Source organism: Lissotriton helveticus, chromosome 2_1 (assembly GCF_964261635.1).
Source record: "Lissotriton helveticus chromosome 2_1, aLisHel1.1, whole genome shotgun sequence".
NCBI classification, from domain to species: domain Eukaryota; kingdom Metazoa; phylum Chordata; class Amphibia; order Caudata; family Salamandridae; genus Lissotriton; species Lissotriton helveticus.
This window is the reverse complement of record NC_136059.1, coordinates 1304256468-1304271989: the sequence shown is the minus strand read 5'-3', so window position 1 is coordinate 1304271989 and position 15522 is coordinate 1304256468.

Here is a 15522-nt window from a genome sequence, read left to right as displayed (position 1 = left end):
CTATACTAGGGAGGTTTGAAACAGGGAGTGATGAAGAGTCTGATATTTCAATACTGTAATCTGTACTGTGTGTAGCTGTTGCTGGACCTCCATGAACCTCGCGCGACCATGTTGCACTAAATTGTGACACGGGATACCTCGTGCTACTATTGCTTATGCCACTGTCTAGTTGTGTAAAATGCAAACTTATGCATATTAGAATTGTTATGCCTGTTGGGGGCGCCCTGGTACTAAATACTGTATACATACGTTCGATGGGAGTGTCTAGGGTGGGACCTTTCTGTCGGTGGAGGGTGGGATTTCTGTAATTCTTATGGGGATTGTTTGATTGCCTGAAAACACAACGAAAGTTTAAAATGTATGATATTCGCACTGTTACTGAGCCCGACGGAGCTGTCTTACTTTTATTTAGGTGCTATGTTACTGACACTGTACAACTGCTCTAACTACCCTGCTAATAAACAGATTTTCAAAAAAAAAGAAACGAATTACGTACTTAACATAGTTAATTATCAATTTAATAATTAACAACAATAAAACATTCAATTATAATTTAATTCAAAGTAATTTTCTTCCCACCCTATACCCAAACAGAATACACAAACCTCACTTAAAAAGTAAGTAAAATCAATAATAATTGCACATTTTACATACATAATTATTAATTAGATAATTATTATTTATGAAAAGCGAAATATTAATTACTTCTAATTAATTTACTTCCCACTCTGTACCCCTATAAACCCCACAATCCACACCAAAAATTAAAAAATTAAAAATGAATTATGCAATTAACATAATTAAGTATCAATTAAATAATTAATACTAATTAACAACAAATTATTACTTGATAAGAATTCATTTACTTCCCCCTATAGACCCCTATAAACCCTACAACCCTCACCTAAAATAAAAAAATGAATTACACAATTTTTTATTAATTATCAATGAAATAGATAATCTTAATTAACAACTATGTATTGATTAATTAATTAACATTAAATTACTTCCCACTCTGTACCCCTATAAACCCAACTCTGACCTAAAATGTACATAAAAAAAATAATTGTACAATTAACATAATTAATTACTACTTAAATAAATAATATTAATTAAAAACGAATTATTTATGTATCATAATTACCTTATTTCCCACCATGTGCCTTTATAAATCCAAACCACAAAAACAATTAAATTTCATAAAGTACTAAAAAAACAATAGTTATACCAAAAATTCACATCATACACATTTGAAAAATATGCTAAAATGCATAACAATCATTACAAAATGATATTATATACAACTATATTTTGCAAACAACATTTATGACTTCAATATTTTAAAAAAAAGTATTACTTACCTTAAAATCGATATTCTTGACAACGATTTTCTTGCAGACAATACTGCCATATTACAATATTTTGGAGATTATATTTTGGCATGACGATATTTCAATTTCCATATTTTGTCTATAATAGAATCAGAACAAGGCCCAAAATCCACCTGCTTTCTCAATCTTCAGTGCCACACTCTAGGCCTCATTTATGGTTTTTTGGCTAAGGGCAGCACAACAAGTCATCTTGCTGCGCTGCCCTAAATCAAAGTCCGAATTCAAGATGATGGGGAACGAGCAAGACAAAGGAATTATTAGGCATGAGCACCAAGAACCATTCTGAGGAAGAGGCATGGCTGTGGCATCTCAAATCCAACGCACACACTACAAAGAGAAGATAAGGAATCCATGCCATGCTTTCAGTCTCCTGAATTAAAATTATATCGAGAACCTTCTACTAATAATTTTAGGTGAGATTAATCGTAACACATTTTGCTCTAGCTTGGTAATCTTTGAGGCCGTCATTAGAAGGTAGTGTGCCTACTTATAACGTGTCCATTTCACACGTGGTAAACGTGGAAACCACTCTCTCACCTCATCAAAGTGGCATATATTTAAAATTGTATCATTTCTGTTCCAGTATTGCACCAGATTCAGATTACTGGGCCACAGCGAAGTGTATTCACTCATTGGGTTCCAATATTGTGTTCTTGAAAATCACAACATTTCCGAACAGTTTGATATACATGCATTCGACGTGGGCCACGATTATACAGTTGTTTTATATGTGCACATGATTTTAATATAATGTACAGAGCTTTACACCTGTAGTGTTAGCACATAGCACAGTATCAGCCTGTGTGAATACAAAGCAGCATTTTTGGTGTGTTAACACGCCATGGGTACTCCCACTCTCTATTTTAACCTATAGGTCATCATTGTGTGATGTTCGCTGTATTCTTTCAATTACCCTCTACTGTGATACAGAATGTACTGGTGTTCTTAGCTCAATGTGATGTTGCCCTGTAGCTGTAGGGCCGGACTGGTAGTCGGGGCACCGGGCAAACCCCTGGTAGGCTGGATGGGGTGGGGGACGGTTTTGGGACAGGGGGCCGGTTCTGTTGTCTGTGCTGGCAGCTGCCCCATCCCACCTTCCTATTATCCCCTCTCTTACTGTTTGCTCCTCACTTAATAAAAACTGTGACTTGAAGAAACGGTTCAGAACCTCTCTTTCCTACTTTCATTTAGTTGCTTCCCTGTGAAATGGATCCAAAAAAGAGAAACACTGGCTGAAAATGCCCATTTTCTGACATTTTTATATTCCAAAGTGCAGCCTCAGGAAGGAGAGAATTAAAGGGTTTTAAATGTGAAAAATAAATACATAACTAAATAAAGCAAGATAGAGTGGTTGCAAAGTGGCTAGATTGGTTTTATTCACATCCAAACACATTGGCCTCACATTACAGACTTTGCAGTGAAGCGCTACTTTTGTTTTCTTGTCTTTCTTTGAACAGCACTGTTGTTCCCAGGTGGGGAAGTGCACCATTCCTGGATGTATTGCAATACCTGGTTAATGGGAGGATTGGAAAACAAAATATGTACCATGGATCTGTGTTCATGGATGTGGTCTTTTTAACACCTTCCCTGAGCATGACGGAAGCATGCCGTCATGAGCCACGGGGCGGCATGTGCTCATAACGGCGTGGTTCCGTCATGCTGCGACCGCTCCACCCACGCGGCACTGCTTCCCCGCCTGTGCGGGCGAATTAGTGAGTGGGCGGGTTTGTGACGGAACCACGCTGTCATGAGCACAGCTTGCCGGTGACTCATGAAGGCGTGGTTCCGTCATGAGCATGGCGGCGCCGCGCTCACCCCCACCCCCAAGCGCTGCGGCGGAATTAGCACCATGGCCAAGGGGTTGAACACGACTGCTTATGTTTTGTAAGAATATAAGCAATGGACATTGAAACGGTTCCCTTCAGGGCCCTGTAGTCATCCTTAACTTTTCAGGTTAAACCACTCTCTGATTTCTGAATAGTGAGTGAGAGATTGTTAAGGAACCATATTGTTTCTGCTTACATTTCACATGCTTTACTGAATCTTTCATTTCCCATGAGTGTGTGCTTAACTTTTTTTTTGTCAGCATATTACTCTTATTAAGTGTATAATTTGAATTGAGACACATCCAAGTGTTTAAAGCGCAGCACAATTAGGTTCTAGCTGAAAGCAGTGCGAGTTTATCTCAGTGGGGCAGAATGGTGTTCAGTGGGGGAGAGGATATGGCACTATGGCCTGAGCTGTTAAATTTGGAACTGGGGAACCGGGTTCAGCCTTCATGACCAGTCCACCAGACCACTCTACTGAGGGAGCATATTGCCATGCTAGACCTTAGAAGGCCCCACTAGACCTAAGAAGACCTGAAGTTCATCGCAGTCTTGAGGGAAGGCCTACAAAGCAGCACACCCTAGAGCAACAGTGATCCAGTCACTGTGACTTTGTCACTGAGGTCACATGAACCTTGAGCAGGTTAGGGCAGTACGAATGGTGTGACCACACTGGGTACCTATTTTGGGTGTGTGAGTAGTGTTTGCAAGTATATTTTGGTTTTAAAAACTTGATGCTTCCTTCCTTGCCTCCAGCAATTTTCAGCAACAATAAAATGTCATGATAACTTCGGTGATTAATGTTCTTCCTAGATAGAGATCGGAGTTTTGTCTGGTGGAAGGTTTGACTCCTGGAAAGGTAGCACAAAGGGTTAATGTTTCTACTGCAAAGAACATGCAGATCACAAAGTGCACATAATGTTAATTAGGTTAGAAGATTACTGCTTTTGTCAGAGAATATTTTGTTACTTGCAGTTTATAAGTTAAAATCCTAACATAGAACAGTGAGCTATTAAACTAAACTGCCTACTAGTATGGTTGTCATGTGGCTTCTACACCTTGTAGTCCTTTGTCTTATGTAACATTTCCTATACAGTGATTTACACACATATAAATGATTGTCTCTGTGTAGTGTGTGTGTGATGTAAAGTGCTCTGACACCGTACACTGGTATGAATGGCGCTGTAAATCAAATTAAATGCATCTGAGAGAGTGTGGTTATGGAGACTGGAGGGGGACTGTTAACGGGTAGTTGTGAGGGAGTACAAGGCGTAGGTGATCATTGGGGGCAGCAACAAACATTGTTGCACAGGGCGCCACCAGCACTAAAGCCGGTCCTGCCATCGAGGCCAGTCCGCCTCACCCATTGGTACCTCCGTTGGCCTTGTTCCAGCAGTAGTAGCTGCAACTCGCCAAGGATCAGCAATGCAGGATTTGCACGCACACCAAAATAAGGCCATCCTTTCGTAGAAAGGGACTGCCCGCTATTGGTGCAGGGGTCCCGTGTGTGACATTAGGATGCGTCCACCACACTGGTGGGCGCATACTGCGTACTTCACATTGCGGCAGTCAGTGGTCTCAGCACCGACCGCCGCAATGCGAAGAAGGCATGTTGTGCAGTTCCATGAACAACTTGGCAGGCACCACGCGGTGCCTGCCATGTTGTGCATGGAACTGCAGGGGGGTACCAGTGAACCCCCAGAGTCACTGGATGCCCACTACGGGCCCCCAATGGCGAGAACCAAGACGTTGCTGCCACGGAAAGGCAAAACTCAGCATGCATAATAATATGGATGATGGTGTCTACCAGACACCACCACCATATTAACAGCTTTTCGGCCCGGTAGGTAATCGGGCGGATTGCCTTCCGGCAAAAAAACGGTGGACGGTCTTTTCGTTCGCCAGGGTCCCCCCACCATAGTAATTTGGCGGGGGGAATTTGCGTGCGGACGGGGACAAATGTTGGGCGGATTTCCACCGCCATGCCGGCAGTGGCAATCCGCCCGACATGTTAATGGGCCCCTAAGTTTGCAAACTTCACAGTCTCTTTGCTTCATGCACAAGCACTTTTAACATGTGCTACCTGCTCTGGAGCCACTGGAATTATGCAGCAATGGGGGACAAAATGCTGCCGCAGTGTTGACTAAATTATGCAACTAAAAAAAAGGCTGCAGCGTAATGCTATATATTTTCTTATACTTTATTATTTAGACCTTTTACACATGTTAAGTTTCTGCAAAGATTCATTAGTATCAGTATAACATACAAACGCAGCAGTGAGAAAGGTGATCAGTCAACCTTTGCAAAGGGCCGTCCACTTTGCAGCAACTCAAGTCACATTTTTTAGTAAGTTTTTATCCATTTGAGATACAAAAATGATTAGTTAAAACTGTAAGATTATGCAGTGGATGATGTATTATGTGGAAAATATGGCAGAAGCCATAATTATATAGAAAATAATTACAATATCGGATATTTTGCCATTCATGTTTGAACTGCTCTTGTTGAAGAAGGGAGGAGAAGTGCTAATGAGAAAAACTGCATGGCTTGGAGACAAATGGCTTGTGATTCCACTTTTAAGCGTATTTGGGACATTGTGTGAGTGGAAATATATCCCACTATGTGAATGTATTTAAATGCCAATAACTCCTATTAAACCTTAAATAATCAAGTGTATCCATTGGTTGAATAAAATAACACAATAAGCTGTAACTGGTCGGTGAAATGCCAAACAAATACTACAAATTGTGATGTTTGGCACATTCTGGCTGCACCTCTGACTCCGCCCACTGATCCAATCCTTGGGTTATCCCAGCCCTTGGAGTCTCCGCCCACATTTTCCCTACTTTTTTCCCCCCACTTCGACCACTGATTAAAAACCACCTGACCTGACCATGATGATGTTCGTGTAGTCGTACACGCGCACAGCGCGCAGATGTCTCTGCCTCCGTGTCTGCGCCCCGGGGTTATACAGTTAGTTTTACCTTTGGGTGGGGTCTCTGCAGCCTGGTGACGCTCATCATGACATGCGCATTTGGGCTCATGCATTAAAAAATGTGCGTGACTCTAAGGCAGGCATCTCAGAGGCCAGAGACAGGACTGGGAAAGAGAGGTCTACAGGAGAGTCCTTTTAATTACGACTGGACGCCAGCCGTTTAAATTGCATTAAATGCAAATGCAATCCAGTATAGTGATTATGCCGCCCCAAGCCATGCTGGAGGCGATGAGACCGGCACAGGCATCCGGTTGATACAAACAGTGTCATTGTTGTGGCTTGCCGTTTTTTGTGATGCTGGCTTTGTAACAGGTCAGCATGGCCCAACCTTCAGAGCATAATGGAAGGACTGCTTGGCAAAGAGGTGTTCAGTTATAAAGGGATGTGAGTCACATCAATATATTCAATGTATGCAAAATTTCACGCATATTAATGAATTAAAAAAAGCTTTTGTATATGTTTTCATTTATTTTATTGATTTGCATAGTGCTGGCATGACGCCTATATGTCTCTCTGCAGCCAGGGGCCAAGCGCAGACCCTTGCGGTGGTGTTGTTCCACCTTTAAGGGCCCCCAGTTCAGCCTCCATACTGAGAATCTGTATGAGGTATGAGAGTTTCAGTGGCCCCTCAGCTCATTTTGCTGGGGGTGGGGGGGTTTGCATCACACCACTATCTGCAGCTAGGTCTGTGTGATGAGTATCTATAGCGCTACCAAGAACCACGTGATGCCTCCTAGGCGCTTGGCTAGTGAGGAGCTTAGGTCCTGGGGTATGAGGGAGTGCTGAATGAGTGAGATAGCATCCCTCCTTTTTTAGCAGGTCAGTGTGTGACTAGAGATTTGCGATTTACCACCTCAGTTATTTTTACAACAACTTATCTTGCCCTGTTTCGCAGTTTGTGTGCAGATACTTGTAGCCTGCATTCAAAGGAGGAAAATCTAAACTACACAAGCAGCTTGTGTTCTTCTTGTCTATTTGATATTGCATTCTGGTAGCTGCAATCCTGCATTTGTAAAAAGAAAATCAAAATAACAGTGTGCATTGTTTTATATCATGCATGTACATTGAATATTGCATTCTGATACTCGGAGTCCTGCATTTGAAAAATGAAAATAACGTGTACATTGTATTTTATGCTGTAATTGACCTAGGATGCATTTTGATACTTGTAGTCCTTGATTTGGAAAACGAAAACCAGCAGAACATGTACTCGGTGTGTACTATATAAAACACGTATGAGGAATATTGCATTCTGGTACTTGTACTCCTACATTTATAAAATGAAAATCAAAGCAACATGAATAGTTTGTATTTTTGTAGCATATCTGTGCTTGAGAGATTTCACTCTGGTACTTACAGAACCAAAATAATAATTAAAATTACATAATTTTTTTATATCATACCTTCTCATGGGATATTGCTTTATGGAACTTGAATTCCTGCGTTTCTGAAATGAAAATCAAAACTGCATGTACAGTGTGCATTGCTGTATATAGGACGTCTGCAAGGCAGAGTGCATTCTGGTACTTTCAGTCCTGTATTTATTTTTATATTGGTGTTATGTTATGGTATGTTAAAGCGAACCATTTATAATGAGAATTCAAACCACAGATGACGCTTGTATTGTGTCCTCCCATATCTGTGTGTGGAAAGCTGTTTTCCTGTGTATGTTTAGCACGGACAGGGTGCTGGCCATGATTGACTTGTATGTAGTCTGTGCAGATTAGGTGCTGGGGGTTATGTGTGTCTCAGTGGTTAAACATACTAGGCACCATGCATGCTACATGCCCTATGATGAGAAGGTGGCATTGGGTTTGTGCACACACACTGCCAGGCCAGCAAACCTTGTGGCCTTAAGATGCTTGGAGTGGGTGCTTCGAAAGGTGTAACCACATGTTAAGGGGTGCTCACATATGCCTGGGCAGTCTGATGTGTATACCACCATGTGATGCTGAGTGGTTCAAAATCACACCGCTGCTGGAGGGGGGTGGGAAAAAAAGTTGGTGGCACCAGGAAAAGCCACTTGGTAACTGGCATCATGCCAGCAGTACCCTGTAGAGCCAAGTATATGGGCGCACATTTAGAGGCTAGGTGTATTGGGTGGTAGCTAATGAGGAGGCCAAAACACAGTGTCAAAAACATTTATTGTCTTCATTTTTCTCATCACTGGTTGATGAAATTGTGATTCGCTTTGAAAAACAGATAGTAAAATGACTCCTGACCAGAGTGTGATGCTTTCCCCCCATTGTGACCTTTTAGCCTCAGCACTTTGCATGAAAATCTAGCCCCAGGCCCATAACTGGAAAAACAAAACTACATGTCCCAGAATGCAAGGTAATGTCTGGGAAACAAGAGTAGCACTTATTGTCATGGCATGTGATCTTCTGACAACACTGCACCCCTGCAGCAACCACAGGCACCCAGTCCAGGAGAGACCATGGCACAAATATGACGTCTTTAATTATTCTCTGGCTCAAGGGCATTGTGATGGCCTCATCCATTATACCTATGAACTGGCTCAGTTGTACATGGATGACGTGATCAATTATTGGAATTGCCTCATTTGTTGCAGAAATGGTGATGTCATCAGTGCTGTTTAGGAGAGAAAATGTGTTGAAAAATGCTTTGCTTTGGCTTTCTGTCTCCAAACTTTTCTTGGGGGGACAACCCCCCCAAAACTCCCCCTAGTAGTGGCTGCTCACTGCGCTTGCTCGCTACACACCATGTGGGGGCTGGGCTCACTTTTGCTTTGTTCTCTCTGATTCACTACTTGTCTATTTTTGGTGCTCTCTGAAAGAATGTCTATGGGTACATATGACTGGGTGGGTAACCTGATATTCTTTAAGGTCATCATCTACTATTTACTGTGCTTTGACACATTAAAATTCACCATTTTGGTCTGTCTTTTTCCAAAACTTTCTTGGGGGAGAACCCCCACAAACCTCCCTAGTAGCGGTCGGGCTCGCTCGCTGCGCTCGCTACGCGACAGACGGGTGCTGGTCCGGTAAAATTTGCCAGGGCTGCTTTTAGTTCACAGTCTGGCCCAATGGCGAGGGCTACAGAAAGTTATAATAACAAGCACAAATTCCCAACCTATGACTACTTTTTATTTACCTCACTATTCCACATGGTGTACTAATGAGAAGCTAGCCTCCTCCCGCCTGCCTTGTCCTCTCCCGTCAGGCACTCCTGACTTCCTGACCACCTCTTCCTTTCCCAGGAAGTTCCTGTTCATGGACATCTAGACTGCTGACTTCCCTAGTGTTTAGTTACTCATAGGCTACATTACACTAGACAATCTGTAAATGTCATTTAGATATATATGCTGTCTGCGGCTTAGGTCAAATAAAGCATCGCTAGTATCTATCTGGATGCTATATTCTGTTATTCTCATTCCGTCTCAGATATTTACAATGCACAGTACGTTGTTCCTGTCTATGTCTTTGACTGCCGTTGTCATTAGTGACACTAGCCCCGCAGGGTCAATGCCTACACCTATAATGCACATTTTGTATTGTGCTAACAATGAGGTAGTGCAAACACTGTCTCCTGAGGTTTCAGTGCCAGCATATTGGGAAAAGGAACGCAATTATTGAGTTCTACGGCCCTTGCAGGGCTACACAAGTTTTATTGAATTTGTAGCAAAAGGAGCACAAAACCACAAACATCAATATTGGGCCTGTCACTGTGTCTCATCCTGCACTGGGTGCAAGGCAAAGGCCTAGCGCATTTATAGCACTGTATTTTATGATCACAGCGCCGTGTTGTGAAATAGCACTTTCCACATCCGAGGCTCTCTGTCTTTATTGCAGTCAAATATAATATTAAAGTAGATTTAAAAAAATAAATACAAATTCCAAATGTGATCATTTGACAACCTTGGCTGCTTTCACATTACAACTCGTTTTAATAAAGCCCATCTGTTCACAATAATGTAATTGTAAGGAATCAAAATGACTCCAAGTAAAGTATATAACGTCTCAATAGTTATAAAGTTTGATCATTACCAAAAACCTCCACCCATTTAAACTTCGAAATTCTATCCCTGACAACTTTTAATCAGTTTCATCCATTTAATGTTAATTGGAAAACCCCTAATGGCAATGAATCACTCGCAAAACAATTAACTGACTCAAGCAATCATCTCCTAATGTTTTGAAGAAGTAGTCTGCTTTAATGTGCACACAAATATTCATAACAGAGTTACTGAAGAATAAGGGTTTGCACTGAGTAGTTACTCAAAGTAATATTAAGTAGCTCGATGTGCAGATTTCAGTTACTTTGCGCCAAGGGGGCGTTCCATAGGTGGTACCATGATCTTTCTATGCAACCACCCATTGGCTTTGACGCAAATCCCTATCTACAAGCATTCAAAGACGTTGGTTTGGACCAAAGTCGTACGCCTTACACCTTTACTAAACAGCTGTAAAGAGGAGAGATGTCACCTTGTTTTTCCTATGTTGAATACGGGCTGCATTGTACAGCACGCATACAAAGTAGAAAAAGTGTTAAAAGGTAGTTTTTGTACTGGAGGGGTCCCCTTCCAATACAAGAACTATTCCTTTCAGAACACAAACACACCCTTGTACTAGGGACCAAAGGTGTGTCCATTAGGTTCATGTCAGCCGGAAGTGCACTAGTGCAGGGAGAGAGGAAAACCGCACTAAATCCTAGTATATATGGCTTTGCTCTGGTGTCTCCCTTTGATGCTTCACAGGGCAGCAACTTTAGTCATAAATCTGGTTCAAAATCTGATTCTGGGTTGCTGTTTCTTCACAGAAGAAAATGGGGTAATGGGTACTATTTATTCTGTAGTGATAAGAAACGTGTTTGAAAAGCTTGAAAAGTTAAAAACGTAAACTGATGAAAAATATTGAATTAATTAAATGAACAGTCAAGGTTTTCCAAAACTATTCTTCATTTCTACAAGCAGCACCTAAAAATAGACTAATAAAAATCCCGATTATCAATTTGCAATCCAATGATAAGGCGAATGAAGTGTTATCAACCTAGGTTATTATTATTGTATCTACATATTTGTGCATATGCATGACTATGAGAAAACGTTTTTATAAGTAGCACCTATTCTTCTGGTGAAAATATTGTATCCACTACAAAATATTTTTATCAATGTTCTTTGGTTATAGCACTTAGGTTCATCATAAACGTGAACTCATTTGCTGTGAAGGAACCCCCTATGGAGAAACAAAGTTGTCTGTAACACAAGTCCATCTACATTCCTGAAGGATATTCTGCAATGCTCTACTTGTCCAGCCACGTATTCTTTTCTCTGACACCAAGTGCTGGACTTAAATCCCTAACAGAAACAATGCAGTGGCATGGCAGCAATTATAATGTCAGAATGTCTGTGACATCTAAACCTGTTCGAAAACAGACTGTTGAGCCAAGACAGAGGGCGTCTTCACAACAACAGAAAATTTTATAGAATACTATCCTTGCACCGCCCATGAAATGCGCGAAATATACAGAATGTTCATTTTAATGACAGGGTTTTACAAATGTAGGGCCATACTGGGAAATATCAACAAAGCTAGCAGAAGAGACATTTACGAGCCAAATCTGTTCAGCCAAGACAGAGGGCCTCCTCAAAACAACAGGAAATATGCTACAATACTCTCCTTGCACTGCCCGTTAAATTAAAAACTTGAATTGCAATTACATCAATTACATTCACTAGCGGAAAAAAATCACAGACAGATATTTGAAGAGATACTCCGCTTTGTAAACAGTAAAACTATAATGCATAAACGCTGAATAGACTTGCAGCAAGCAGCCTTACAAAACGGAAGTACAATCTTTTGGCAGCTTCTCTCTAAATTCAGAGGCAGTATGAAAAATCCTGCCGCCATAACCATTCCTCAGATGGAATGGATTAATTACTTCTCTGAAGGGTATGCGATTAACTATGCCTCGACGAGTGGTAATAAGCTCCCAAAGTCATCTCTGGGGCTGGATTAGAGTATAATAACTTCAAATGAGAAGCAAATCAAGATATATATATATAAGGAAAGCAAAATCTTCTGCAGCGATGAGTCCCAATAAGATTCCCATAAAAGTTTTGCACAGAGACCCAGAAGTCTTCTTACCCCCCTCTTTTTTCATTATTACACAACGGGGAAAATTCCAAGGGCATTGACAGGAAGTGTAGTAGTTCCTATGCACAAAAAAGGATCCTGCCATTCTCATTGTAACTATCACCAAATTGCACTACTTGATGCAAAAAGAAAGATCTTTGACTCAAGCGTTTTGAACCACCTCAAAGTTTGGGCATACTCGAAGAGTGTGATACCGCTAACCCAGGCAGGTTTTAGACCCATATAACCACAATGACCAGATGAATCTGGACTAGGGGAACCAGAGGCACGGGGTACTGGTATGCGGCAGCTCCAACATAAACTGTTTACCACAATGAACCGCTACCAGTAGGAATGTTACTAGTGCAAGTGAAGTGTTATTTTGTGAGTGCTGGCATCTCACAAAAAGTGAAGGACTGGTCTCACACACCACCGGGTGTCATGCTTCATCATTGACCAGTCCTCACCCTCTAAAAACTTGGTTTGATAGAGGGCGGGCATACACCTGACGACAGGGATGCACTTCTAAACTAAGTGGGGGCCCAAAGAAAAATGTGCAGTGAATTTAAAATCCATTATGGGTGTCTACTTAATTTTAATAGTGTCGACATCCATATGGTAGCTTAAAATAAAGTGATTGGTGCCATGGGGATGTTAGTGTCCCCCCACCGCTATATGTGCGATCAACATGTTTCTGCCTGTAGGCCCAGCTGGGTCCACGGCATTCATCAGGATCATAATATAAAGGGCTCTGCTCTTACCAAATTTTAGCAAGAGCGTTCCACTTGGTGGGGTGATCAATACTCACACTCCACTGTCTGTAGTGATAGGTTTAAATGATTCCTATAATGAGGTAAACTGTGCCTCATAGGAGGGAGGGCAGATGGACCCTTTAGGTCCTGGAATGGTAACTGCAGTGATCGCTGCTTTTCAACCTAGGTCTGCAAGCCTCCGCTCCTTGTCCGTCGACGGACGAGGAGCGGAGGCTTGCAGACCTAGGTTGAAAGGCAGCGATCACTGCAGTTACCATTCCAGGACCTAAAGGGTCCATCTGCCCTCCCTCCTATGAGGCGCAGTTTACCTCAATATAGGAATCATTTAAACCTATCACTACAGACAGTGGAGTGTGAGTATTGATCACCCCACCAAGTGGAACGCTCTTGCTAAAATTTGGTAAGAGCAGAGCCCTTTATATTATGATCCTGATGAATGCCGCGGACCCAGCTGGGCCTACAGGCAGAAACATGTTGATCTCACATATAGCGGTGGGGGGACACTAACATCCCCATGGCACCGATCACTTTATTTTAAGCTACCATATGGATGTCGACACTATTAAAATTAAGTAGACACCCATAATGGCTTTTCAATTCACTGCACATTTTTCTTTGGGCCCCCACTTAGTTTAGAAGTGCATCCCTGTCGTCAGGTGTATGCCCGCCCTCTATCAAACCAAGTTTTTAGAAGGCGAGGACTGGTCAATGATGAAGCATGACACCCGGTGGTGTGTGAGACCAGTCCTTCACTTTCTGTGAGATGCCAGCACTCACAAAATAACACTTCACTTGCACTAGTAACATTCCTACTGGTAGCGGTTCATTGTGGTAAACAGGTTTTAGACCCAAACGCTCAGTGACTGATAATATCAGGATAGTGCAAACTATTATGGACAAGTATTATAACATACCGTATTGTAATTGCATTTATTTAGCGCTTCTTACTCCTAATGGGATGTTGACGAGTAGCACACTACTCTGGAACCCATAAACGATTAGTGTTGAATTAGTATAGTGAAATATGAAAGCAATTTGAGTGGTGGATAGGTTAGTCAGTTATTTGGATTCAGAAGGATAGTGCAGGGATAGAAGAGGGGAAAAGGTTAGCATTTATATAGCGCTTGTTACCCCTGATGGGGTGTTGAAGCGCCTTTTTGCCGAGTAGCACGCTGCTCCGGAACCCATAAAGGATTAGTGGTGAATTAGTATAGTGAAATACGATAGTAATTTGAGTGGTGGATATGTTAGTCAGTTATTTGGATTAAGAAGGGTAGCGGAGGGATAGAAGTGGGAAAAAGGTTTGCATGTATATAGTGCTTGCTATCCCTGATGAGGTGTTGAAGTGCTTTTTCAGCGAGTAGCACATTACTTTTGGACCCATAGAGGATTAGTGGTGAATTAGTAAAGTGAAATATGAAATTTGAGAAGTGGGCATGTTAGTCTTTTATTTTGATTGAAAGGATAGTGGACGCAAGAGTGAAGGATTTAGATTTTTGTTTTTTGTTTGTCTTTTTGTTTTTGAGGTCATAGCAATAGGAGGAGGTTTGGGATGAGTAAAAAGGGATGTGGAGGAGAAGAGTCAGAGGGAATAGGTTAGAAAGGCTTGTTTTGGGGGCTTAGTATAGTAAAAGAGGTGTCAGATGATGCAAGGATGGTTACAGTAGGGGAGGGTTTTGGAAGAGGCTATTTTGGCGGTCAAAGTTGGGGTATGGTGTCATGGGCGTCCGCAGAAATTTTTCCAGGGGGGGGCAACATTTTTACTTCATCACCATCCTCCGGCATGATTGAGCACAAGTATTAAATAAACAAATAAAAAATCTAATAAGACAAAGAGCTTAAATAACAAAAGAAACCCATGGGGTGGGAGAAAAATCATGTGAGGCTCCACAGCAGATTACCTGGCAACCACAATGAAACAGAGGAAAAAACAAACAAGCAATGGCATAGCCAAAAGGTCTCGCCATTGGGACCTTATAACTGTTTAGCCATGCAACACTTGATGTTGTTGTTGCACCAAGGATATTGTACTGGACAACTAAACACTTATAAGGTCCCAAAGGGGAGACCTATTGGCTATGTCAATGCTTTTTTTTTTTAAATGACAAGCAGTGCTATAGGGCTCCGTCTGCCACTTAGTTCACCACATCCCACGTAGATGCTGCAGCCATCTTTGAATGGTTTTAAAGCCAATTCAAAAGTTGTCACCAGTGTATGTTAATCCCTATCTCAACTGTGAGACTGCTCTACTGCTTCCCACTTCTATTAAATACAAATTATGTAAAAAGAACATCCCTTTCTGAGCTACACAGCTCATCCTACCCACGTTTCATGCGCAGATTTGAAATACTGATGGTTTGGGCTTCCCGGAATTCAACTGGTTGAGAGGTGGACAGGTGTAGAGAGGTAGAGAGAGAGAGGTGTAGAGAGGTAGAGAGACAG